Raw genomic sequence first — 25,731 nt, forward strand, 5'->3', positions numbered from 1 at the left:
CACAGTAACCTTGGATATATTCACCAGCCTACTGAAAGTTTAATTCAATCTAACTTAGCCTGCTATTAAAGAGGGTTATCCAAATTTTTATTCTCTTGCCTTTGCTGCTTTTACTTAAAACATACAGAAATAAATATTGTAACTTGGATGATACATGGTATCTTGTCAATTTGCAGAATCTAAATTCATTTTTAGTTCCATTTCTTATCCTGTGTTTATATATAAGTGTCACACATTAACAACAAGTTGATAGAAGTCCCTAGTTACAAACTCTCTGGAATTTTTTTTGAAATCCAAATACAGAAATGCAAATAGATTCTACTGTAGCTTCAGCTCATATCTGATGTTTAACAAGCCTTGTATTTCCCACAGAGCTGAAAGCAAATCCCCTATTACTTGAAAGAACTTAAACACATTTCACTTTCTCAGAAGCTATCTATTTTCTGTCACTATTTCTGACATGGCTGCCTTTGCTAGCTAATGCATTCTGTGATGGTACTCTAGAGACGATTGCTTATTTAATTTTTTTAGGGGCTTCCCTCACAAAGAAACATCCTTGTGTCTTTCAGAGCCAAGGCTGTTCTGATTTACCTGTAAATACCTTTGCAGCTGTAACAAAGCCAGGCATTTTTCTGTGCAGAACTCAGGATTACAGTAGGTGCAGCACAGGATGTGCTTACAGGGAGCACATGAACATACCAACCCCACTGTTTTTTGTTCATGCCCATGTTCTCATGCTATCAGAGGCTCAAAAGGAGGCAGTAGCTGAAAATTGATCTTAAGATTGGCATTGCTCTCAATTCTCAACACAGCAGGGTAGGAGGTTCACAGGGTTTGTTATACAGAAAGTATGGCCATACACACTTGAAATTTTGTAGTGTGTTCCAAATGCCTCATAAGTCACAAGCTATGAAACAACTTTCTATGCTTCTGGCAAATCCATTTATACAAATTTCTGCCAGTCCATTCAAGGCTTCAAGTCCTCTTCCAGGACTTCCCAGTGGGGGAAGGAAGGTGCAGACCTTATTAGCTATGTCTCAAAAGTTTTACCTTTTCTCTGTCTGTTCTTTAGTCGAGTATGTCAGGCCCTAATAGACATGGATCTTTCCATGTCTATCAGAAATTAATTCTGCACATAACAGGCAAAGGAGTATTGGATGAAACCTCACTGAAACCCAACAGCATATCAGCATAAGAGAGTCAAAATGAAATCTTACTGTGCAAGAGCACACTCCTGCACGTGCAGCCTAAGATAAATGGCTGTTTGGACTTAAAGACACCCTTCTGTGGGCCAGCCTCAGTGCATGGCCACAGAGAGGTCGTGTGACTTTCTTGTAGTATAGCTGCTGTGGTGCCGCAACTCATCCCAAAGTCAGCATCAACATTGCCAAGATACTTCCAGACCCTAAATCAAAATTTGAAGTCTTGAAGCCTGAGGGGAAGTCTCAAGCCATAGCTATGGCCAAAATCAAAGGAGTAAACCCTTGATTTGAAAGGAACATAGAACAAAGCACTGCATATTCATGCATTTTTCGTATCCCACTAAATTAACAACTCGCTTTAATGGGGTTAACCAATGCTTAGATAAATTCTGCAATTCTTCAGCTCAACCAATCTCTTCTGAAACCAGAAGGACTTGTTGCTTAATGCCCATCCAGTTTCCCTGCTCTTTAAGGTAAAATAAAGAACAAGGTTTTCTCAGAACTACAAAAGGTCACTACAAATCATCTCAGGGACCCCGGTCTTTAGGTAGATCCTCAAAAATACCAAAAGACATTTACCCTCACTAGGTTTGCTTTTTTCTTGCTATCTCTTGTACATTATAAGCAGGGGAGAAAATAATTACTCCTCTCCACATTATCAGACTTTATCAGTCTGATATCAGGAATATTTATCAGTCGAGATAAAACAAATATTTTGTGTGATGCCCTATTGCAAACTCAGCCATGCTATAATTAGCAGCTGTGAAGAATCAACTCAACAGCTGTCAGCAGATCCATCTCTACTTTCCAAAGGGGTTTGTTTTATGACTTGGAAAAATACGGACACACAGGAATTCTGAACAAGTTATTTCAACTCAGTGGGAAATAGTCATCTGCTGAGAATATCACAATTCAGACCTTTGCAACACTTAGCTGTAGCAGGCCCAGTTTACAACATCTAAGTATTAATTATAAAAAAAAAAAAAATCCTTGTTGCTTTAAAAGTTTCACTCCATCTTTTATTGATGCCTTACCATGATTTTGACTGAACATAACCACTGATTTTTTTTCTTAAAAGTACTTTGAAAAACTACTGATGCAGAGTGTTAAATCTTACCCAGAAATATGTTAAGTGATGGATAGAGCATTACTGGATTGAGCTGATCTCACTGGTAAAAAAGTTAAAGCTATGAATTAGTTTGAATTCCAGGTGTCATTTCTTTGCTGTTAGAGCAGTTGCTGTCCTCTGAGAAATAATCTGCTCCTAAAATATGTTATTCTGTGTTACCAGTAGAACACTAGAGGTGTCCAGAGTACCGTACAGGCAAGCATGAGAAATGGACTGTGGCAGAGGCACCTATGGTTTAAATTAGATTTTAAACAGAATATTGGGAGTGTACAATAGTGACAAAAGCAGGAGAAGAGTTACATTTCATCAATAATGGAGCAGGCAACTGGACTGAGTCTTGGATTTAATCTCACTGCACATCTTCCTCAGGCCTTACTTATTCTTATTGAAGGTGTGTGAACACTACAGAGATAATCTGTGATTCACACAGGCTGTGACTGCAGTGAGGCAGACCCAGCATGGGTATGGGACAGATACCAGTGAGGGGTGCACTAAAGTCTCACACAGATTTCTACGTGGAAACACTTGTTTGTGTGAAGAGTATGATTGTGCCATACCCAAACCTTGAGGCTCCAGCAGCATCTGCACTTTGATGCTGTTAAGTGCTAAGTGCCCTGGAAAGATAAATGCTCAATGCCTGTGATCCCTGCAGTTATCCTTATGAGCTGCATTTCCAGTCTGGCTTAGCCTCTTGCCAGCCCAAAGAAAACGTGGCAAGCAAGAAGTTAAGAACACTCAACTTTAGACCAAAATCCCCAGCTCCACACTGTCTGAATCAGAACTTTTTCCAAGCTTCTAAATTTCAATCATTCATTTCACCCGGGAATTGACAGTGTGTTAGGGAAGTTATAAGACCAAATAAAGGGAGAAGGAAAAATAGGAGCAGAAAACACCTGTCTTTGCAGCTGGTCACCAGGCAGACCTTTAATGTGCTGCCTGCTGGGAAACAGGGATGGTCTCATGTTACACTGAGGCTTCAGCAAAGGATGGAGTTTGCAGAAAGGACTCCTGCAAGTGGAAGATGTGAGGCTTGGGCTCTAGCCAAAAACAATGGAGAGCAACATTAAATGAAAAGTTCCATAAGTTCAAATGCATTCAATCACCGAACAACACACAGCTTTGTGGTTTGAAAGAATTTTAAAAAGAAATTTAAATCATCACTGCAGAGCTACCAATTGTTTCTAATTTTGAAGAACAATCAGTATTTTACTCTTAACTACCACCAAATGCATCCCAGAGTGACCATAGTCACCCATAAACAGACTGAATTTCTTCATTTAGGAAGAGCAGACTAAACCTGATAAAAGCCAGTATGCTACTTTGAAAATTGCTTTACTGCCTGAAGCAGAATTTCATCTTTCATTGGCTAAATCGACCCTAATAAGTGGCACCAGTTTTGCTTTTAGTCACATCCTTAGAAGCTCATTGACTACAATTGAGAAGTCATTGAAGAAGAGTGATTCCAAATGATTAGTAGAAAAATACACATAATGGTATTAAAGTAGACATTTAGAGGGTGTAATCTCAAGAATATAAATGTTGTAACAGAGAGCAGTAGAATACAATCTAAAAAACCTAGAAGTTGGACTGAAAATCCTGAAGCACTGAAATCTGCATAGTTTTATTCCTGAAGTGAAACAGTGAGAAAGTGAGGACAGGACTACAAAATCTCTAGCAAAAAAATGATCAAAGCACTACACAATAAGGGACTAAAATACATATTACAAGCCAAAATGCCCGTTTTTATATAGTCTCAATAATACTGAATGCTGTAAAGGGATAAAGGCATTAACAGGTGCTTAAGGAGCAGAGCTGTAGTGACCTGCATTTTCAGCAGTGACCTCTAATTTCAGTTTCATAGCACAAGACAAAGAAGAATCTCTTTCTGAGGCATCTAAAATATCTTAAACTCTTCCTGATTTTGGTAGGAAATGAGAGGACAGTAACCTTCCCTGATGAGGAAGTGAGAAAGGCGTATCTTGCCTGCAAAATGTTGGTGAGAAATGAACTGCTGGAATCACAATCTCAGGGATATAACATTAGGGATTGATAAAGGAGGTATTTAAATGCTACAATATTTTAAAATTAGCTTCTTGAATGAAGCAGAGTTTGAAAAAATAGTAAATATTTTAGAATCATATACAGATACAGTTTATACTGGTCCTTCAAGTGAGGGGTGGAGTTCACATTAACAAGGGTATTTGACTTGGGTATTTTTTTTTTAATCTTCTGGCAGATAAAAAACCTCTACAAAACAAAAGAATCCATAAATTGTATTTCAGCTCTTTGTTCTTAGGTTCATTACTAGAGGTTTAATGATGTAAGATTCCTCTAATCTCTAATTTTATTATTCTAATAAACAAATGATAAATAAAAATTTCCTCTAGACATACAGAGGGAGGGAAAAATCACCAAAACATTGGAAAAGGATCCAGGTTTTCAGTCAGTTGAAACATCCCTAATTGGCTGGCATGTTTTTCTGCACTTATTACAGTGAATGCTGCCATCTGTTTCTTACTTCAAAAGAAATAGTCAAAACGATTAGCAAGCCAACAGAGAAGAAAGTCTTATCATGCATATAGAATATTTTAAAAAACATAGTATCCACTGGCTCCCTGTGGATAGAATATTTCTAGCCTTGACATGATGATTACTGGTAGAATAATATTCAACCATCTTCAATTTGTGATAATGGGACATGTGGAGATGAGAGAATTTTGACTTCAGGATTTCCATTTCCCACTTTAGGAATTGCTCTTTAAGGATCCTGGTGAGGGTGTTTGTGGTGAGCCAGGCTGTGCTCTGGATCACAGTTTGGTGGCTGAAGATAATGAAACATTTGTCAGTGTAAAGTATCATCATTAACAGCCGAAAGAGAAGCCTACAAACAACAAGCAAAGAGCATAAAGGAAAGCGCACACAATATTAGGGCAAAGAAAAAGACACAAAAGAGACAGAATTGCCTTGCACTAGACTGGTAATGTATCATCAACAGTGCCATCAGCCCAACTGATCCAATATGCATCTCATGGGCTGTTTTCCTAATTGTTAAGCATCATAATGAATTGCTGATATTTCTGCATTTCACCATTTAATTTCATCAACTGCTGATTAACCTGATGACTGCAAAATTCATGCTTGCAAAACCAGTAATGTTTTTACAGACACCTTGCCTATACATTAATGTAGGACATTTACTTTCTTGAGTGCTTTCAGACTATTCAATCCATTATGGGAATGCTGTAAAGGCAAAATTCCCTTTCAACCTGCATGGCCACAGTCTGAAAAGCCAGGGAAAGGGAACTATAGCAAAGAGGATGTGCAATAAACCATGGCAGCTGCTGCAGTCAAGAAGTGACAATAGAATAAGCATGAAATACAGAAGGGGATTCACTCCCATGAAGCCTATTAGGTATGTTTTCACCCTATCAGTGCAGTGGAGAGTAGCAAGATTCATAACTTCGCTCCATCCTGTTATTTTCCTATCTAACCAAAGGAATCCAAATCTGGGCCTGTCTAAGATTAGGAGAAATAAGAGCTTTTTGCTCTCTGCCTTTCCTTCTGCTACAGGGAACAACAATAATTTCCAACAAAACTGCTCTTGTATCATCCATTTCTTTGCTCTGCGTCACAAAAAACTTCATTAATTCAATTTTATGCTTTGCTTTTTCTTCATATGTCAATGACAGTACAAATAGTATTTCCATTTAATTTGGAATGTATTTGTACTTGATTTTACAACTGCCTGAGTACTGGAAGCATGAGACACACAGGCCAGGGCTGAGGCACACCCACCAGTGACCCCTGCCTTCACTCCTATCTGTAGGCCACAAAAAGAAATAGGCAATTTTAGAAGGAACAGCATGCCAACATAATTTTAATACAGAAATGTCCAGGCTGAGCAGAGGCACATGCTCAGAGATTAATACAGCAAACAAGCAAAAAGAACAGAAGACAACATGGACAGGGGTAGATGGCAATACAGCTGGGAGAAAACCCCAAAACAACAAACAAACCACAAAAACCAAGAGATGACTAACAAGTCATCCATGAACATTTACTATCAGTACCTGTGAATCAACCACAAACCATAAATGAGAAAGAACATACAAACTTCAGACCAGAACAATGACCCTATGTCAGCTGAAAAATGTGACTGGTTACTAGAGTTTGTGTTTTTTATTACTTTCTTAGAAAAAACTAAAAAAAAAAAATAAAAAAGGAAGGTATCCACACACAGAGTGTGGTAAACAGGAGACTGGCCATGAGCTGATGTGATAGCTGCTGGCTCTTGAAAGGGAAACGTGAGAAAGTGCAAGAACAGCAGCACTTACATCACAAAGGCCAAGGAGCTGTCTGTGCTCCACATTGGAGGTTCTGCTGCAGCCAGACACTCAGCACAGTTCTCAAGCAGAGGGACCTTTGGAAACACAGATAACTTCAGGGGAGATATATGAGCCTCTAAAAAGGATGTAAAAAAGTACAGGAATTCAACCAACTCCTCTGTGAGCATTGGTGACTTCTACACAGGCTTGACTTGTTTTAGAGAACTGTGCACTAGGATGTTTCTTAACCTAGAAAAAAAAAAAAAACGCAAAAACAAAAACAAAACCCAAAAAAACAAACAAAACCCTAGCTTGGATGAAGGGATATTTTTCTTCTAGAAGTGCCACCATCATCCTGCCAAAAGAAAACCTTTAACTGTTATCAATAGGCAAATCTAAAGTTGGACAGAGCTCCCTAAATCCACTTGTCACATACATGACTACTGTGTTACTAGGACTGTTTTTTGACAAATGAATTGGAAACCAGCCTATTCATCCTGTATAATAAACAGCAAGTGCTGGAGGGTATTTAACATGCAAAGGGTACACACCACAGATTGCCATGCTCACTGCATGACAGCCACTGAGGAAACTCGTTGGACACAGACTCCACATTCCTCATGGAAGGGAAGAAATGTCATTTAAGGTAATGTGTACAACTGGTCAAATCAGTGCTGACAAATACATTTGCTGACAACTTCAGCCCTTTTTCCAATTACCAGCTGTTTGCAAACAGACTACTGCTGCGTTTGTTATTGTAATTGTAGGACAAACAATTGAAGTGCCTGAGCCAAAGCCCCAAACTCTCATTGACTTCACTGGGCTATGGGAAGGGGCTGTAGATGAACAAACTTTATGCAAAGAATTTGTGAAATATTCACTTGGACACTTTTCCACTTTTTATTTATGCTGTGTAACTGGTCACTCATATCATACAGTTTTTTGGTTTGTTTTTTTTTTCCAGGCTACATTTCTGAAATCTTTTAATTAATAATTTAATAGCAAAAAATTTTTACATCTGAATGAATAACCATATTCACACAAGAATAAAAAATTGAGAAGGGCAGTCATCATCCAAATGTTTGTGGAAGTACAAACATCCATGAGTGGCTGATACCAAAAGGCTGCAGTAAGCCTGGGATGAGCCAGGGCAGCACTTGCCAGCAGAGTCCATTCATAAAGCTACTGATGCATCGTTAGTCTGAAGCAGGAGCAGTCTCAGAACAAACTGCACTGCAAGCTGATGCACTCACTCAAAGCTGAAATCACCAACTAATCTGTCCTTCCACAAATAAAGAGGAGCTCAAACATGGGAATTAAACATGTAGCTGCTTCATTTTTCAGGATCTGGAATTATGCTGCCTGCCTCTACAGGGGGAAGTAGTTGTCTTTATAATTCAGCCTTACTTTGTCTGGGTATAGTGAACAATAGTAATAACATATCTGTTCCAAAGTACTCCAGGAAAAATTCTTCAGAGGATTTACCATTTAATGGTGAGATTATGATACACTTACCTTTACAGAATAACAGCCTCTTTTTGTAATCCAACTGGATTTTAATAGCTTTGTTGGAAGAATCATAGGATGTGTCAGGTACAGCAGGATATCATAATCTGATCCTTAGCTTCTGCTAAGTGTGTTAAGCAGTATGGATCCTCTCAATTGAACACATCAGAAAGTTTCTCCTTGATATTCAGATATGTTCCCTTCCTCTCCTCTTATAGAGTAATTTTTGTCCACCTTGGCCTTCTCCTATCAAATAGTGGGTGCTGATTCTTCTAACCAAGTCATCATGGAGCAATCAATCTTTTTAATGGGGCACTGAACAGAACAGCATAACCTGCAGAATGCACAGTGCAGAATCACCATCTCCAGTGCTACATGCATGTAGACATTTTGGACTGTCTCTTTTTTCCCCCTTGAAATTCCTTCTCCTGGAACATGCCCTGTGCAGATTCAACATTCTGATTATTTATATGTTGTCTTGCATTGAAATCCCTTTTCAAGAAACACCCCCAAAGGCACTTCAACAGCCCAGAAATTCATGAGTGATTGGCTGAAGCTCTGAGCAACAAGACAACAGCTTGTGGCATATCACAAGAATGTTTTCCATTCTTTTGATTACATTATTTATTTTCCAAGTATTGATTTATAATGTTTACTACATGGACCATATAAACACAATAAAACCTGCCATCTTTTAGCACAATAAAGAAGCTCAAGCTATATATGTGCCATTTAATTTACAATAATTTGTTCCTTCTTGATAGCAGCAATTAATGAATGTGGAGAAGATAACATTGGTTTGAGTGTTCAATGTGACACACAGAAACATTGCTGTAAGTGATCCTAAAAGCTCATGGAAAAGGGAACTGGCAAATAACATAGGGTATGATGAGCTGAGCCAAGAATGTGATTTTGGACTGTTTCCATTGCGGTTTTCACTTCAGAGTAATTTGTATGATTTGGAAAGCCAGCAATATAACTCTGTGTAAGGATGGGTTATTTGAGGTAACCTCTATGTTTTAAGGAGAGGGTATTTTTATAGCCATGGACCAAAAATTAGGTCACATGCTACAGCTACCTAGAGCTAGGAAGATAGAGAATCCACTGTTTTTAATTCCTCACATTATCTTGTATCATACAGAGACATGTATTTTTCTGTTCTTAAAATACATAACTATTAATATGCTAATGGCACAATGAGCAAAACAGCACAGCTTAAGAAAACATCCCTTTAGCAGAAATATTAACTTTTCACATTCTTAAAGGCTATTTTCACATTAAATTCCTCGAGAAATGCAGTGAAGGATAAGAGCGTAATGTATGAAACTTTTAGATTATACTGGATTTTAGTGTATTTCAAGTCCACGTGACAGCACAACCTCTTTGGTGCTAGATTTTCTGCAATAAATTTTGAGATAACTTTTAGAAAAAAAGCTGAATATTTTAAGCTGCTAAAAGTTAAAAGTTGCAGTTTGTGCATAAAAACACAGCAATGGTGGGCTCAACAGCGTACATAAAGACAAGACTACCATAATTTAACATATTTGGATGTGGGCAATATTTTCTCTAGCACAGAACATATGTAAAAGATGAAAAAACCTTCAAATTCAAAAAACCCCTTTGAAATCAGCCACAAATTAAAATTTTACAGCGGGGCCTTTTAAAACCTTAGGTTCAGATCCCCGTTTGTAGTGAAGTTTCAATGGGGAAATTGAAAATACCTAATTTACATCAATTAAAAATTATAAAATCAATATATAGTGCCTGGTAAACTCTCATTTTACTCCTCACTGCATTGCTTGCAAAGAGTAAAACACTTCTAAGATTTCTATAGGACCAATCTAACATCAGTTCTGGAAATTATCTTCACTTACAGAGTGAGTTAGAGAAATATTCATAAGGTGAATGTCTTGAAACATCCTGATGTACTTGGCCAGAAGTCATGTGAACAAAAATAACCCCAAAATGCAATTCTATAGCATTGTAAAGGAAAATTTAAAGAATTACTGAACAGTATAACTAACTAAAATCACTGAATAAACAAGAGATGTTATTCTTTCTCCCTTATTTTTTCAAAAAGGTTGAAATGGTATATATATGATTGTTTATAAAAATTTTCTAATTTATTGGCATGATCTAAGTGAGAACTGCAACCATTTTCTGACTCATTCCAAGTCATGAAAACTCAGAAATATGGAAGAAAGTCCTGAAGCTCACAGCCCCTCTACAAAAGAAATCTCTAGCATGGATGTTGGGCTTCTCTCCCACCCCTGCTCTTCACAAGCCCACCCATGACAGAGCTCCTGGGTGGGAGAAGCAGCCTAGTGGGACATTGGGCTGTCACACCATCGAGACTTGAGTACAGGTTGTCCTCCCAGGAGCATCCCAGGCTGGGCTATTGCAGATCCCAGAGCTAACTGAGAGAATACAAGAAAAAAAAATCAATCAAAGAATGAGTTGAGGGTTAGAATATTGAATGTACCAACAGACAGACATCTTTGATTCACCACATCATCTCCCTCCATCTGGTAATGGGACCTAGGGCTGTGCTCAAGCATGGGCCTGAATCGTCCCATGACATCCCCAATCTGTGGTACTGCTGCAGAAGCAATGGCAGTTTTGGCTAAAGCTTGACAATCTGTCTGCACTGCAGGGACATCCTATCCAGAGTATTCCTCCACATCATTTCACTCCTAAGATACTGGGCACTGATGACCACCAGGCAATTTCCCCTTGCTTCCTTTTATTTCTCACACATTTGCTATTCGTTAATGCTTTTCTCAAAACTCAAAACCTATTTTGGTTCATGTTCCACAGTGAACATGCTCAGTTGTCTTTCATGTGCTGTTGTGCATCTCCAAGACTGCCTCTGCCTTTTCTCATACCCACTTGCAGGGACTAAATGGGTTCTGGGCTGGACAAAAATGTGTAGTTATGGTGACAGAACACTTTTATTATCAGACACTTACTAAAGCTTGATAAAGGTTTTATGAAGAGAAGAAAATCTGATTTTTACAGGGGCAAGTCAAAGTCTACTGGGGATTAAAGGTATTGTGTTGTTCCAGAGGATGTTCAATGCAATTGCCACAGCTTTTGCTCAATGAAGATTTTGCCACTTTGATCTGGATTGCTTAACTGACACTTAAAGCTGAAGAGTTTCCTCTGGAAGACAAGTTACTGTCCTTTCAGAAAAATTATTGAAATTTGTTTTTATAGGGAAAGAAAGAGTTTGGCCAACAAAAAGGTCAGCTGACAAATTTTCTCCCCGTGGAGTGTTACCTAAGATAAGTCAAAGCATCACAGTGAGACAAAGGCCAGGGCATGCATGGTGCCAGGCACAGCAGCTTCCTTTATCCCTCCTGCCACGCAGCAGTGCCTCATGGTCAGCAGTCAGCACAGGAGACAGATCAAAGCCCTTGTAATCCTGTTAGGAGGCTCTTGATACCGCCTGAGACAAGGGGAAATGAGATTTGTGGATAATCTCAGCTCATCTTCGCTGCAAATGCCTACAAGGAAAACATGACAGTAACCTGCCACATTTCACACACACAGAAGTCCCCTTGTCTCTTGCTCTTTTCTGGAACAATGTAACTCGGGCAAGTGGAAATACAGTGGTGGTTTCTAGTTCACTGGATTTTTTACAAGTGCAACAGTACAAATAAATCCAGTTTTTCCCCCTGATTGAGCCCACTAGTGGGCTGTGCAGAGGTGTGCTACTAAACCAGAAAAACCACAATTCTGTTGTGATTAGAGACCTGTGGGATGTCAAAATGTAGCGACGTATTTGCACTTCAACTGTTTGCCCTAAAGGTTTGCACCACTGGTTTTAATAAACCTTTCATTTGCAAAGTTGGTGCAGGAGCAACCAGAAAATGAACCCAAACAGTCCAGAAATAGGCAGGACTGTGAAACAACACAGCACAAAAGAGGTGACGCTGCTGTTTCTTCATTTTATTTCCCATGGAGCCAATAAATAAGAAAAAAAGCACAGGCTGTATAACCTGGACAGAAGAGCTGATTCAGTAGTCAAGCTCTGATCTCCAGCATGTTCACTGAAAATTCTGTTTTTTTAAGGAAAGTTGCCTTGTTCTTACATAACCTTCGACAGTTCGCTGCAGCAGGGTAAGTGAGGGAACAAGATTAACAGATACGAGATATTTTTACTGCTTCACCCAAAGATTCACAGAATTTTCTGGGAATTTTAACACTTTTTCAAAACAATGTGTGATTCTTCATGCTAGGAAAGACTTTTACTTAGCCTCCAAGTGATTTGTACTGAGCAGTCTAAGAAAATTGTTTAACATCCTTCTTCAAACTAATAAATCTGCTAAATTTAATTTTGATAGGAACCAAAATTCTGTTATTAAATGTACATGCACTGTCACTGCATTATCAAAGTGGAAATGCTAGTCCTACCAACTGTTGTGTGTTACCATGAACTTAGCCATGACAAATGCTTTCTGAGTTAACTTACAGGAAATGTATTTGTGTCAATTAGCACAGATTGTGTGATCAAGGAGCAAGGTCAGTGAAGCATAATAAATGTAAGTCAATATCTGCCCTAAAATATGATATCTATTTATCTAAGTGAAGTATCTTGGCTTCATTTACTGCATCACTTCCTGCTTCTCTCCTTTTGCAAAGCATTTATTTTAAAAGAGGCTGGTGTAAGCAAAGCACATAATTTCAAATGAACTTACATTGCAATGCTGTTCCATCAGTAGGATTTGTTTGCCTCCCTACTCTGAAGATCCACTGCTGATATTTTTACCAGCAAGTTCTTGAAACAATCACTGACTTCAGGTCACAAAAGATCCACCACAGATGCAAAATCCAGAACTATTTCCCCATATTCTGCAGCTCCACCAAAGTAGAAGTTGAAGGTATGATCACAGCTCAACAGTCAGAGGAAGCACCAGCTGTGCAAACACATGGCCCAGTCAGTGATAAAATCATTTTTCCTTTCTACAACAGCTGCAGCAAAGTCAGGGCTACTTGGATACAGAAAATCACTTAATTTCTCCAGTGGCAGAGAACCAGTGAAAGCCTCATAAGAAAGAACACCCTGGGCTATTGGTTAGCCTGGGATTCAAGAACATCACCATTCCAAAGTCTTCTGACGTGCAATAGGCACCAAAACCAGATCTTCAGCCACATCTCCCTAACTTCACCAATAGCCTTGAAGACCTGAGACTCTCCTGCTCAGTGCTGAGACCTTGAGCAGAGCTTTGCATCCAGCCAGGCCAGCAGGGCTCTGGGGGAGGAATGCTCTCTGCAGAGGGAAACAGCAAAGCTCTTGTGCAATCTGCCAGCAATGCTCCCCCACCTTGAGCTTTTTAGCAGCTTTAGCTGCCTCTCACTGCCTTGAGCAGGGCCAGGGCATTTACACAGGCAGCTGAATCTGAGGGGTGAAGGACAAGATGACCTTGAAGATGGGCCTTGGGATAGGAGGAACTTTGCCTCAGAGACAGGACCAAACTCTAAATAAGAATAATAAGAAAATGTGAGTTCCAGATTTCTTCTGCTTTCAAGCCAGTTCTCTAAGCATGCTGCTTTATTTTTTATTCTTCTGTTATCATAGCATTAAAAAGTGTCTTCCTTTGAGCACACTTTTTGAGATGTGGGCCTGATTTTTGAAGGGGGCATGCTCAGCACCTTGCAGGACAATCAGGGAAAGGATTTAGACCTAAACCAAATGGACATACCCCTAAACCACCAAAAACTTGAACATTTCTCCAGGGCCATCAGCTTCCATGGAGATATGAAGAGATAAATTAACTTGGCATCTGTTTTGCAGATTTTGAAGAGGTAATCACTAAGCCTTTCTTTACAGTTTTGGTCTACTTGATTTTTAGTCATTTTTAACTGATTTCCTGAATGAGTTCCAGGAACAAATATTCTACAGTGCAGTGTAGAGATGATAAGTTTTCACTTCACTTTTAGTGAGCTAAGAACCTTATCTCATATCAAACCAGAACCCTCAACATCTTTAACAGATAAAGATACCACCAAAGCAGCAGCAGCTGCTGAATATTTTCTATCAGAATTCTTTGAGACATTAAACTACAGAGAAGTGCTTGGAGCTGACCAAAAGGTTTTGGTAAAATCAATAAATGTTGCTCAAATTCAACACAGAGTTTCATACCACAATTGATTAAACCAAGTGTTCATCTGATTACATTTTCATAGAGATTAGGAATTAGAAACTGAATTCAGATCAGCCAAGATTTTTGAGTTTTTACAGACATTTCCCTGAGCAGATTGTGTAAAAGAGTTACAACATCAAACTCTTTAACTATAACACTTTTCATTTCTTTCTTCTATTCAATCCTCAAACAGAAGCATTTAGTTTGGGTCAATCAGAACATTTGCACTTCAAGCTTCAAAACACTTCATTTAAATATTGAAGGTGTGAGGGTTTTTCATTATTGTTTTTACTGTTATTAGCTTCAATTTCAAAGGCAACAGTGGTTCCAAACACTACATAGAGATTTTCTTTTTTGCAAACTTTTTTCAACTTTCCAAAAATTCACCCACTGTGGAAAAAAACAGGATGTCTTTGCCTTTCCTCTGAAACCTGTTAAGTCAAGAAATTTCCATCCAATCAGATTAAAGACAGTTACAACTTCCACATAGAACATTTTAAAAATATTATAAATATTATAAATCACTGAGCAAAATATTGATAGATATTTTTCTACATCATTGCAACCCACTTCCCTTCATAGCCATTAAAATCAGTAGAAGCAGGCTACAGATTGCATTTTCTCAATGACAAGCTGTACAGAAGAATTTTGTTCTAAGACAAAGTCTTTTGTAAGACCCCTAAACATGCACTACTCCTTAATCTTTTCCTGGAGATAGTCAGGTTTGGGACTAAAAAGGTAATGAACCAGACAATAGCACTCTCAAGTAATAAGGATGTGCCTTTTTGTAAGTCTAAAAATTCAGTTCAAGTTTCAGAACCTAATATATTCTACTCATCTACCACCTCATCCTGAAAGCACCTAATTTTCTTGTGAACACTAACTGCCTCTATCCATAATCCAAGCCTTGTAGTTTTGACATGGCTGAAACTGTTCCTTTCTTATTTATCAGCATCACTACTTTTGTCTTCAGAGTCCATATGTTCAGGCAGGATCTAGATGACAAATAGAAAACTGTTCTGCAAGAGAACTGAAAATTTCGTCTTTCCCCATCATGTGAAGACAAGGCTCTCCTCACAGGACCCTAGGCAGGGCAGGGTACTCTCAGGCCTTCCTGGAGGAACTTACATCCAGTGTTCAATCCATCCCATTTATTAGCTGCAATGTACAATTTACTATAAAATATTTTAAATGTAACTCCCTTTTTGTAACAAGTTCAGCAGGTTTTCTCAACACAAAATTGCAAACACAAGTAAACCCTGAGTGCTCTTGATTCTAGACACAAGATTGGCAGGGGCTCAGACAAAGCCTAGGTTATATTATGTGTACATGGAGGAAGGGGTCAGAATTAGTCTGCACTGTATGCTAAGGAGTGAATACTTTATGCAGAGTGTGTTCCCTTATCAGAAGGCAACTGCTATGACAACAGAGTTTGTTCCTCCTAGCAAGAATATGATACTTAGGCTTTAGAAATAGTTTAAAAGTATCCCTTAACTACTCCCTAAGAAAAAGAGAGCAAGCTCAGGGAAGTGCAATATTGCCACTACTCAACCACCCCTGGAGAAATGTTTTACAGAATCATTTGCCACTAATCAGACGAATGAGTTCAGACAGGACGTCCAGGCTTGTTACAAGCCTCTCAACATCGTTAAAGAGCAGGGATAGGCAGCAAACTGCTGTCCTAATCATAGTGGAAAACTATTGGATTTTCTTCACCAGCTCTTGCAGGGTTTCCCAGAGGTATCGCACCATCTTTAACGCTGCAGCAGAAAAGAGAAATTGTCTACATGGATCTGATGTTCTTGTTTCTTCTAACCAAACAATCAGAAAATGCTCTTAAGAAAACTCTCTTGTCTTGCAAAAATATGCACCCACCACATGCCTTTTCTGCAGCAAAAGAAGTTTTCATGGTTGCTTAGTGCTGCACACAGATTGCACTTCAGAGGTAACTGAAATGACAGCCCTATGCTCCTGTCCAGAGCTTCAGTGGACACCATTGTGTCTTCCTTCAGTTTTTCAAAATAGTTCCACAGTTCCTTCTATGAGAGTTATGCTATTTGTAGCTTTGAATGTGGAGGCACGGTGATGAAATTTCACCCTCTATAACAGCACAAATACCAGCAAAGAATTTTACATATACAATATTACCAGCTGACCAAGTGCACAGCATCCTTGCATGCTTTGACTTTACACCAAGATATCAGAAGTCATAAGAACAGGCTGGGTAAAAAAGCTCTGATGAATTGAAAACTGATCTTAAAAAATTCAGTTCAAGTTATCAATCTAAGGGACAGTTACAGAGTTAATTTCAGAAAACAGGTGGGGACTCTCCTGCTTCTATGTATGTTACAGATCCATTAACACTTCTCAAACAAACCTTAGCAAACACATATCTGACAAACTCCTATATACAAACACCTAAAGGTGCATATAGTCACTCATTCACCACATCCTTTCTGATGTACAACTTTCCAGTCTTCTCTGGGTTAAGTGTCACAGATCAAGCTGTAAGCTGGGAAGCTATTTAGAACACTCAGAGATTTCCCAGTTATCTCAAAAGAACTTAACTGTGTTGCTATTTTTCCATGGAAACCAAACTCCAAAAACCAGGCACAATTCAGGGTATCCAGGGTATCCCTACTGCACCCTCCTGTTCAAAGAGTCAATTCTCAGAATGCTTCTTCCTAATTTTTAGAGGCCTTTTCCATACCTTTTTTCCCCAGATGCCTTCCTCACATGCCTTCCTCAGCATAACAGCTATACCTGAGGGTCTCCTCCTCAGTATATTGGCAAAGTAAAATTCATATTGACTTTTACAACACCCACTTATTTCCAGCAGAGCTGGGTACAATTCTGAGGTCTGATAGTCAGCTTAGAATTATATGTTTGATAAACTGTCATGTCCAGGGTCCCTGTGCATGTCAGCCACCACAGATGGAAGGGGTAGCAAAAAGGAGCATCACAACTGATTGAAATATTTAGTTCTGTATGCACAAACTTACCATGCAGACCAAAGCTTCATCCAGCACTCCTCACACAGATGAATTGTGTGCAGATGCATTCCCAAGGCCTGCAAACTGCAGAGCATAAGTCACCACTGCCTGGGGGGCATCCTATGCTTATGCAGAGCTCCCGCTGGAAATCAAGGTAGTAGCAGTTAATTGCTATGTGTATTTTAGAGGAAGCCAGGATAATCTTTCTCTGGCTAACAGATGGTGCATTTTGCTATGACATGGTAGCTAGACTGCCACAGATCTCCTTCCAGTCTCGGGCAGGTGGGTTGGGAAACTGGGGACAGTGAAAAATGGGAGTTTGTATTTGACACAAATGTGTCATTTGTTGGTTTTAGGCACACCTGTTCCCCAGAGATGATCTACAAACCTTCCAAGGGTCACCACTTCCAGTTGTCTTCACACACCACATCTAAAAATTCTTCTCACAAAACCAGAAATTTACCTTTTATGGACAATTACATTTTCTTCCCCCATAAAAGTGGTTAAGCGTGCATACAAATATTTTTTCTCTTTTGCAGTCTAAATGCATTTATGATCAAACCATATACTTGTTCCTGTGCCAGTGCTGTCTTTTACATTAAATAGTTCCTTGTTGTCTCTGATTCTATGGCAAGCTGCCTTGGTGACTTATTCTCTTGTTACAAGGAGGTGGAGAGCACCAAAGATAATTAATACCTTAACACAGAACCAAGCTCTTCTAATGTGCATTTAAAATAAGAATTTTCCATTGAACTATGAAAAGGGAAAATTGGAAATTTTGCCAATCTCAAAATTAAAATTAAATTACTACCTGTGAAAAGTCATAAAAGAGAGGGAGAGGGAAATGAATCTGTAAAGGAGAGCAATATGTTTTTCAAAAAGTATTTCATTAAGTATCTTTAGGCTCAGTTTTCTGCCATTGTGATCTCTGTGCCAATGCTGTTTATTATTTTCATTTTTCTGTGTTTAAATTCAGAGTTAATTGATTTGGGTTGAGATTTACTCCAGGGGTATTTAGAGAACCCCATGCAGAAAAGCAACAGGATGGACCAATCACAGCCACATTCTCAACACATTCCTGTTTGGTCATCTCACAAGATGTGACCCAGATGGGGACTGGCTGTGGACAAGGGGTGATGATGCTCTGATGCTGGTTCCAGCTCTGGTGTCAATTCCCAGCCCCAGTGAGCCACAGAGGAGCTCTGCAGCAGATCTGCTCCAAGTTCAGTTCATGGAATATGGATTTCATCCCCCATCTCCTTCATTACACCATTTAAAGAGAAGTGTTGTCTCATTATGTGTTCATCTTTTCTTCCTACCACACCATTAATGCTCTCCTGGATTAACTGTTCAGGAGCTTGTTTGCTGTTTTGACAGTCCAAGTGCCACCTCTAATGAATACTGACATCTCTGTACATTGATATAATGCATCACCTTCATGTACTGGATTTCATCAGTGTTTCCTTAAATAACTAGAAGTTACCTAAACAAATCCAATTAGTTGATTTGTTCTGCTAAGGCTAATTAATTTATTGCCACGAAGAAAAAGAACTTAAAGTCTTTTTGAGACCTCAGATCATAGAAATTTCAGCTCTCCACAGTGGGAGATGGCAGTTTTCATAAACAGTAAATATTTCTTGCTCAGGAGAGATTTTTCACAGGACAAGTACCTCAAGATCCCATGCAAATTGCTAGGCCTAATATACCTGATCCAAAGTGAGCAAGTGAATGAGAGAAATAATGAGAAGACATGTCAAAACCAAACTTCAGTGTATGAAGGTCAGAATATGGAATTAGAGCATGAAACAGCTAAGTTTCTTCCCTTGTCTTTTCCTCAAGGGTCTGGTTATAGTACTTCTAAAATTACTTGGATAAAATCCATTTTTACTCAAACTTTTCATTTTAATGGAACTTTATATTTGCAGTTCCTTATTTAGCACTACTGAAAAAAAAACCATCAAACATATGTAACTGCAGTGGACACTGAATCTACCTGTGGAAATCTTGTGAGCCCTCAGCCTTTTGGGCAGGTAGCAGTCAAGGAGCAGATAAAAGGGGACACAATAAAGGCAACTAATCAAACATAGCCTGAAATCGACTGAAAACTTAAATCAACTTAAATCGACTCAAAACTTAAATCAGTGCATACTTCACTTCCTTAGAACAGTCAGCAAAAGAGAACTAAAATACCAAAGAAGTGCTTTATGATCTTAGTCCTCCAGTTTGCAGCTGAAGTCTCATTCACAATACATTCTCCCAGTACATGGAAAGTTCAAATCAAAAGCTATGTCTGAAGAGCACATTGCAAACTGTTGGGTTTACAAGTTCAACAGAATGTTCTGGGGAGCAGCTCTGGCTCTGCACTGCCAGGAGAATGTGGGGATCAGAACAGGAAGCTGAAGACGTTGCCATTGTCCAGCCTGTAGAGGATGTTTGCATCCCAGTTGTACCTCCAAAGCCAGAGAACTTGCACCTCAAGAAGGCAAGTTTAATGCAGAGGCATCTTGTAGGTGCTTTTCTCTTTTAACCTTGTGTAAAAACAGCCTGGGACACCAGCTTTTAGACAGTTAATGGTGAGGAAGAGAAATCTCACCTTCAGAACCTTCTAAAGATCTTATTTGCAGCAACACTGCATTACAGGTTCATGGGTTTTATCCATTTACTTATTAGCATTTTATTCTCCCCCAGACATGCTGACTGTGATAAAACCGCATCCTAAACCTTAACTGAGATCAAGCATATAATGAACAGCATGACTTAAGAAATGCCGTTTCTTAATATTGAGAACCACTTTTCACGGTCTTTGACCAGCAGGAGCAGTTTTCCTTGCATTGGATCAAGCACACTTTGATGGTCATGAGGGTTTTGGTGTTACTGGGGATTTTTGGTGTCAGGGTATTTTGTTGGTTTCTTCTTCAAAATCTGTACACAGCTTGATACTCTATTTTGTTTAGTGCACTCCAGTGCTCAAAGAAAAATACAAAGGAAATTTAATGGGAAAAAGTTCTTACAAGCTTTAAGGCTTTTAAGGCTTATTTTTCATATGCATCTGCTCAGGTGCATTGCTCCAGAAATAGAGTAGGGAAAGAATAAGAAATAGAAAAGTCGTTTGCAGAATTCAAATTCCCCTATGAGGATGATCCTATTAATCAGCTTTCATATTGTTCCCAGTGACCTTTTCCTTCCTGTCATACTATTATTACCCTCCTGCTGGTTTTAAATCTTCCTTCCTGCATCACTGAATAAGAAGAAAGTTAGTTTAGAGCAGTCCATGACCCCAGGTACATGAGAGACAAGTGCTGACTAATGATTCATTTTCTCTGAATCATGTTAACATTACTCTCCAGAGCCCATCCCTTCAAACACAACTGATGAAAATACTGGAGTGTAAAGTCAGGACTTTTGCAATAGCAGTTTTTTTTAAACAAAAGCAGCACATGCTTCCCCTTTCATTAGTGCCATAAAGGTGTTTCCTGGCAGACCTGTCAACAAGACTACAGATTATTACTATGAATATGAACTTGAATAAGTTCTGAAAACTAAAACAAAAATCTCTTGCTAAGAGGGAAGAGATAATTTTTTATTTCTTCTAGCTTTACAATATGTTTAACTGTGGAGGGGAATTTTTTTTTCCAGTATCAGGTGCTGAAATATCCCTCAACAGGACCAGCAATTAGTTTTTCTTGGGATACTTTTAAAAGGCTAAGCTGGAGAGTCTACACAGGATTTCTTTTATGTCCTGCTGGACTACACTTATAACTTTACATTATAAGTTTTCAGCACATGAACTAAATTTTCTTTGCAGTGGTGAGCAAAATATGTCTTCTAAAAGTGATAAACTCTTACATTTGACTCACAACAGAGGTATTACAAATCCAAGTGCTTAAGGTTATGACTGGAATTGAATTGACAATTTCTAGTGCCTCAAGTCCCTTGGAGGTACAATAACTCAGAAAATCTAGTAAAAAAGGAGTTTACTCTTAATAATTCTAACTTCTATTGCTTTAATGAATTAGCTGATTTTGTCTAGGTCTTCTTCCTTCCCTAGTTTTGTAACCAGATGTACAGCAGTTTAATTAGGAAATGCAAAAACTAAAAATAAAATGGAAAGAAGAATGAATAATCTTGGCTTAGAGACCACATAGACCTCTATTCCATGGGGTCCATTTTCATGAAGAAAAATTCAGTAGACTAGAAGGAATTATTGTTTCCAAGATTATATCATGTGTTTTAAATGGGCATCACTGACAGAATAACGGACTAGAAATTGTGAGGAAAAGTGCCAGCATGGGATCTTCATATTCCAAATAAACTTGAAAAAACTCAGAGTTTCAACAATGCAATGAGATTAAGTTGCCATTCCCATTATTTCCTCATGGTCACATTTCTAACAACAGACCTAGAAGCCCAAGCCTGACAAACATTTTTCCCTGAGCAAATGCACTTCACACAGCCTCAGCTAATTAGACTGAGCAGGATAAACTGCATATCAATAACTTGTGGGTTGCTGAGCTCTCTGAACCATGTGTAGAGTGCTGTAGCTGGATGGATATTTGGGAGGTGTGACTTGACCAAACCTGCTGCAAAAGCATTTGATTCTAAGCAAACTCAATAGGAATTCTTGCCTCCCAAATCTGGATCTGAGATGCATCTGTTCCTCACATCAGCCTTTTCTTTATCACTTGCCAGCCTCTCTGACATGAGCTCGAATGCTGATCCCATGCCAGGGCACTGAGTGGCTGCAGCACAAAGCCTGTGCCAGAACTCCCACACCAGACTAGCACTGTCTGTGCTCAGGCTTTTCCTTATTTCCAAATTACATTATCCAAGTGAGCACACACTCCCTGTCCTACAGAAATTCATGATTCCAAGAGGTGTCTCTAAAAATAAGTATAAGGTTAGATAGGTGATCAGTTACAGCTTCCAGAGTTATACTGCATGAATGCAAATAGCTAAAAATTAATAAAACCCCTAACATTTTACATCAGAGGTGTAAGTCTGTGGGACTGCAATGCAGCTATAAGGATGTGTCAGAGTGTGTATGTGAAGGGCTGGAACTGACAATAGCAATCAATGCCTCCATGTCAGTTGTCACCCATTACCTTTCAGACCGTAGTCCAAAATTCAATCAAGTCTGCTGCACAGGGCACTTACCGTCCCTAAACTGTGCATGGAAGAAATGAGAAAATGACAAAATAATCCCCTGCACTAATTAGGATACAACTGTTCCTTTCAAAAGCTGATGCACTTGACTCTAGACTATAAAGGAAACAATTGTCTTTTACCAGGATCCCCGGACTGAAGATTTGCTCTTGGGTGCTAACATTAGTCCTTACAGATAACATATAAGAAAGTTGTGGTCCTACTTAAACACAATCTTTAGAAGAAGTTGTGTCTCCTTTATTCAGAGCCTTCTTTCTACCACTGACTTCTGCCATTCAACTCAGCCAAGGAGGAAGAAACCCATATTTGCTACCACACAACAGAGTGCTCAGGCCAACAGGTTTTAAGTGAAGAGGCACATGCATGCAGAGGCAGATGCACTGAAGAGCCCATACAAAGAAAATGGATCACAGTGTTGAAAGTTGTGACTCCTGAGCCAGTCTGGGGCAGTTCTGGGCAAGCAAAACAGCAACTTAAGAATATTAGAAATATTAAAATCTCCCTTAACATCCCTATTATTAAGAGATCTTGATGATTGTCAGACATCTTCCTCATAATCACATTAATGTCATCAGGCAGCAAACACATGTGAATCCCAAACTGATACACTGCAGATCATTTTCAAACTTCAGTGCTGCTGTTGTTAAACACCCATATATCTGTTTAGTCACTGAAATAAAAGATATCTTAAGTACCAGTTCATTTGGAGATCCCATTGTATTTGGTGTGCACTGACACTGCTGCTTACCTCTGAAAATCAGATTACTTGGTTAGACTCAGACCTTGCAAATTAGCTGTGCAGATTTCAAAACACCACTCATCATGCTTCTCATCATGTTCAGTCTTATTCCCACTGAGTTTCATGATAAATGGCTCAGAATCAATTAACTCTATGATCCTGAACAACTGATGATATACCAGATCTTTCTAATCCTGTTATTTGATAGAGAAACCTCTTACACAAACAAAGAGCACTATCACATACAACAGAGCATGGCTGTGTGTCTCTTTTGCTCCTTAGTATTTAGCTTGTTAAACCTCAAAAGGCTTCATCCAGTTCAGAAACATGTACAAGCCAATTATACAGACTCATCCAAGAACACAAGAGAAAAATTACACCTTACATCTGAACCATTTTCCAAAAAGCTACCACTTTGCATTTCATGCAAAAATGTGTCCACAGATATGCGGTTTTATATCTCAATGATTATATACATATAAATATATATGCTCATATGTGAACAAAAGCATAAATATATGAACCATAAGGAAATACCTCCAGAAATCTGATTACACATTATGCTTATAAAAACAGAGGGAAGCCCTTCTGATAGCAGCCATGGTACAATATTTTACATGTAACAACTGCACAAAACCAAAGTGATGCAGTGCCAGGGGTAGCTTAATAGCAGTCAGATTCCAAATAAAATACAGCTATTTTAAAATATCGTGAAATACAAGCATGACTTCCAACCAGAAAAACGACCTTGTCAAAAAGAGATATGTAAAAATATGTTCTAGACAAGGCCTTTTGATAAAGAAAAGCTCATATAGACGAGAAGTAACTGCTGCTTTTTTAATTCTCTGCACTCTCCTCTTGAGCTGTTGTACCTGGTTTACACCACACATGTCTCAGGCACAGTTGAAGGCAGCCCCACTTCTGATCCTGGGAGGTTGAAATCCTTTTGTAACTCTTCTTTTTAATCACCTATTGATCAGCACCAGGGACTTGAGTTCAGCTGTATATCTGGTACCACACAAACACTAGCACAGTATTTTCAGCTAAATAAATCAACGTTCTCAGCCAGTGTCTGTATTTTACAGGTACTTCATATTCCTTTCCTAAATCTTCCAGCTGTGAAAAGGTAGCAGATAAACACTTCTAGTGATAGAAGAATATTCTTTTCTGCAGCCTATATGATGAAAAGAAATGTGTTTGCAAGCATATGCTTCTGTATCTGTTGGTATGCAATTGGGTCCCTGGTAAAGGAGGAAGCATTTGGCAACACCCAAACATTTTCCATACACTTCCAGAAACCAAAACAGCTCAGTTTGAGCATGTGTGTGTTCCTAGGGGTGGCAGGTACAATCCCACAGACATGGGGCTCAAGCTTAATGACAAATCCTGGCTCAAGCCACGGGCCTGGGTAAACTGAGCTCTACAATCTGGCTTAGCTAAACTCATTATCACCCAGGTGCAGCCCACACCCAGCTAATGCTGCCACGTTCTGAGAGGCACACACTGAGGCATTCCTGTCTCAACATGAATTTCCTGGTGTCCATTAATCCACCCATTCCCTCTCTACACCACATCCCTTTTTCTTTGCCTTGGGCAGGGGTGCTCCTTCAGCTTGGGCCAGCAGACAGTTGATAACACGGGAGCTCTTTGGTGCGCTTTGTCACATCCACACATGTAGGGCATGATCCCCTGACTGCTGACAACTGAAAAGCTCCTGCTGACTGAAGCAAACCTGGATCCTAACCGCCACCTTTAAGGAAAAACCTGTGTGACCACCATAAGATGGAGGCTTTCTCACTAGACTCTAACACCTGCTTTTGATAAAAATGGTAACTCAGCACATTTTTCAAAGAATAGACTTTTTTATACAGTCCTCCATTATTTGCTCTTTATTATAAAGAGTGTGCATACAAACCATGTATCATGAATGGGAAAACTCTTTGGTGAGGGTTCTCAGACACATGAAAAAGTGAAATTATATGACTAAATCTAAATTACCAAGATGCTCAACAGTAAATATAAACATGACTAAAGGCAGGCCTAGCACACTGGAGGCAGCTATTTTGCCTCCTGCTCAGCCCATCCTGCTTCCAGGAGGAATTGCAACTTTTCCCAGCCATGCAGGAAATAACATCTGAATTCTAGTCCAGGGGCAAAGCAGCATAATGACATCCTAGCCATCAGATTTTGTTCCTTTCAGTCAGCCCGACAGTCCCCTCAGAGCTTTTTGTTTGCATTTAATCTCTTCCTTTTATTGCTATTTTCTTAAAAAAGAAAAGTTGGGGTTGTTGACACATCCATAGCAGTTTCTCTGGGCTTAGCATATCAACGTAAACAACTTTTTGTTGTTATTTACAGAGCAAATTTTACTCCAAGTGCCACAAAATCACTCTAAGTTTTGCTTGTCAGCATGCCACAGTCCGGTTTCTGAGGATCACCAACATGTACCACAAAGCAGACTTCAAACTTACTGCACACCTATCAGTAGTCCCTGAATATTTGAAACATTAAAGAACATATTAAAGCCT

The 25,731-nt window shown here is 39.1% G+C and overlaps 1 long non-coding RNA gene across 2 annotated transcripts in view; it reads right to left on the reverse strand.

Annotated features, from left to right (window-relative positions):
• Positions 1–25,731, reverse strand: part of LOC135451910 (uncharacterized) — a 113,537-nt gene that overhangs the window by 1,036 nt on the left and 86,770 nt on the right. The window contains exon 6 of one of the 2 annotated variants that reach the window (XR_010441477.1): positions 17,325–17,443. The exons of the other annotated variant lie outside the window; for it this stretch is intronic. This is a non-coding gene — a long non-coding RNA (uncharacterized LOC135451910). Of the gene's footprint in view, positions 1–17,324; positions 17,444–25,731 lie in introns of those variants that run through there. 2 annotated transcript variants of the gene reach the window in all.

The sequence above is a fragment of the Zonotrichia leucophrys genome, chromosome 9, assembly GCF_028769735.1.
Source record: "Zonotrichia leucophrys gambelii isolate GWCS_2022_RI chromosome 9, RI_Zleu_2.0, whole genome shotgun sequence".
NCBI classification, from domain to species: domain Eukaryota; kingdom Metazoa; phylum Chordata; class Aves; order Passeriformes; family Passerellidae; genus Zonotrichia; species Zonotrichia leucophrys.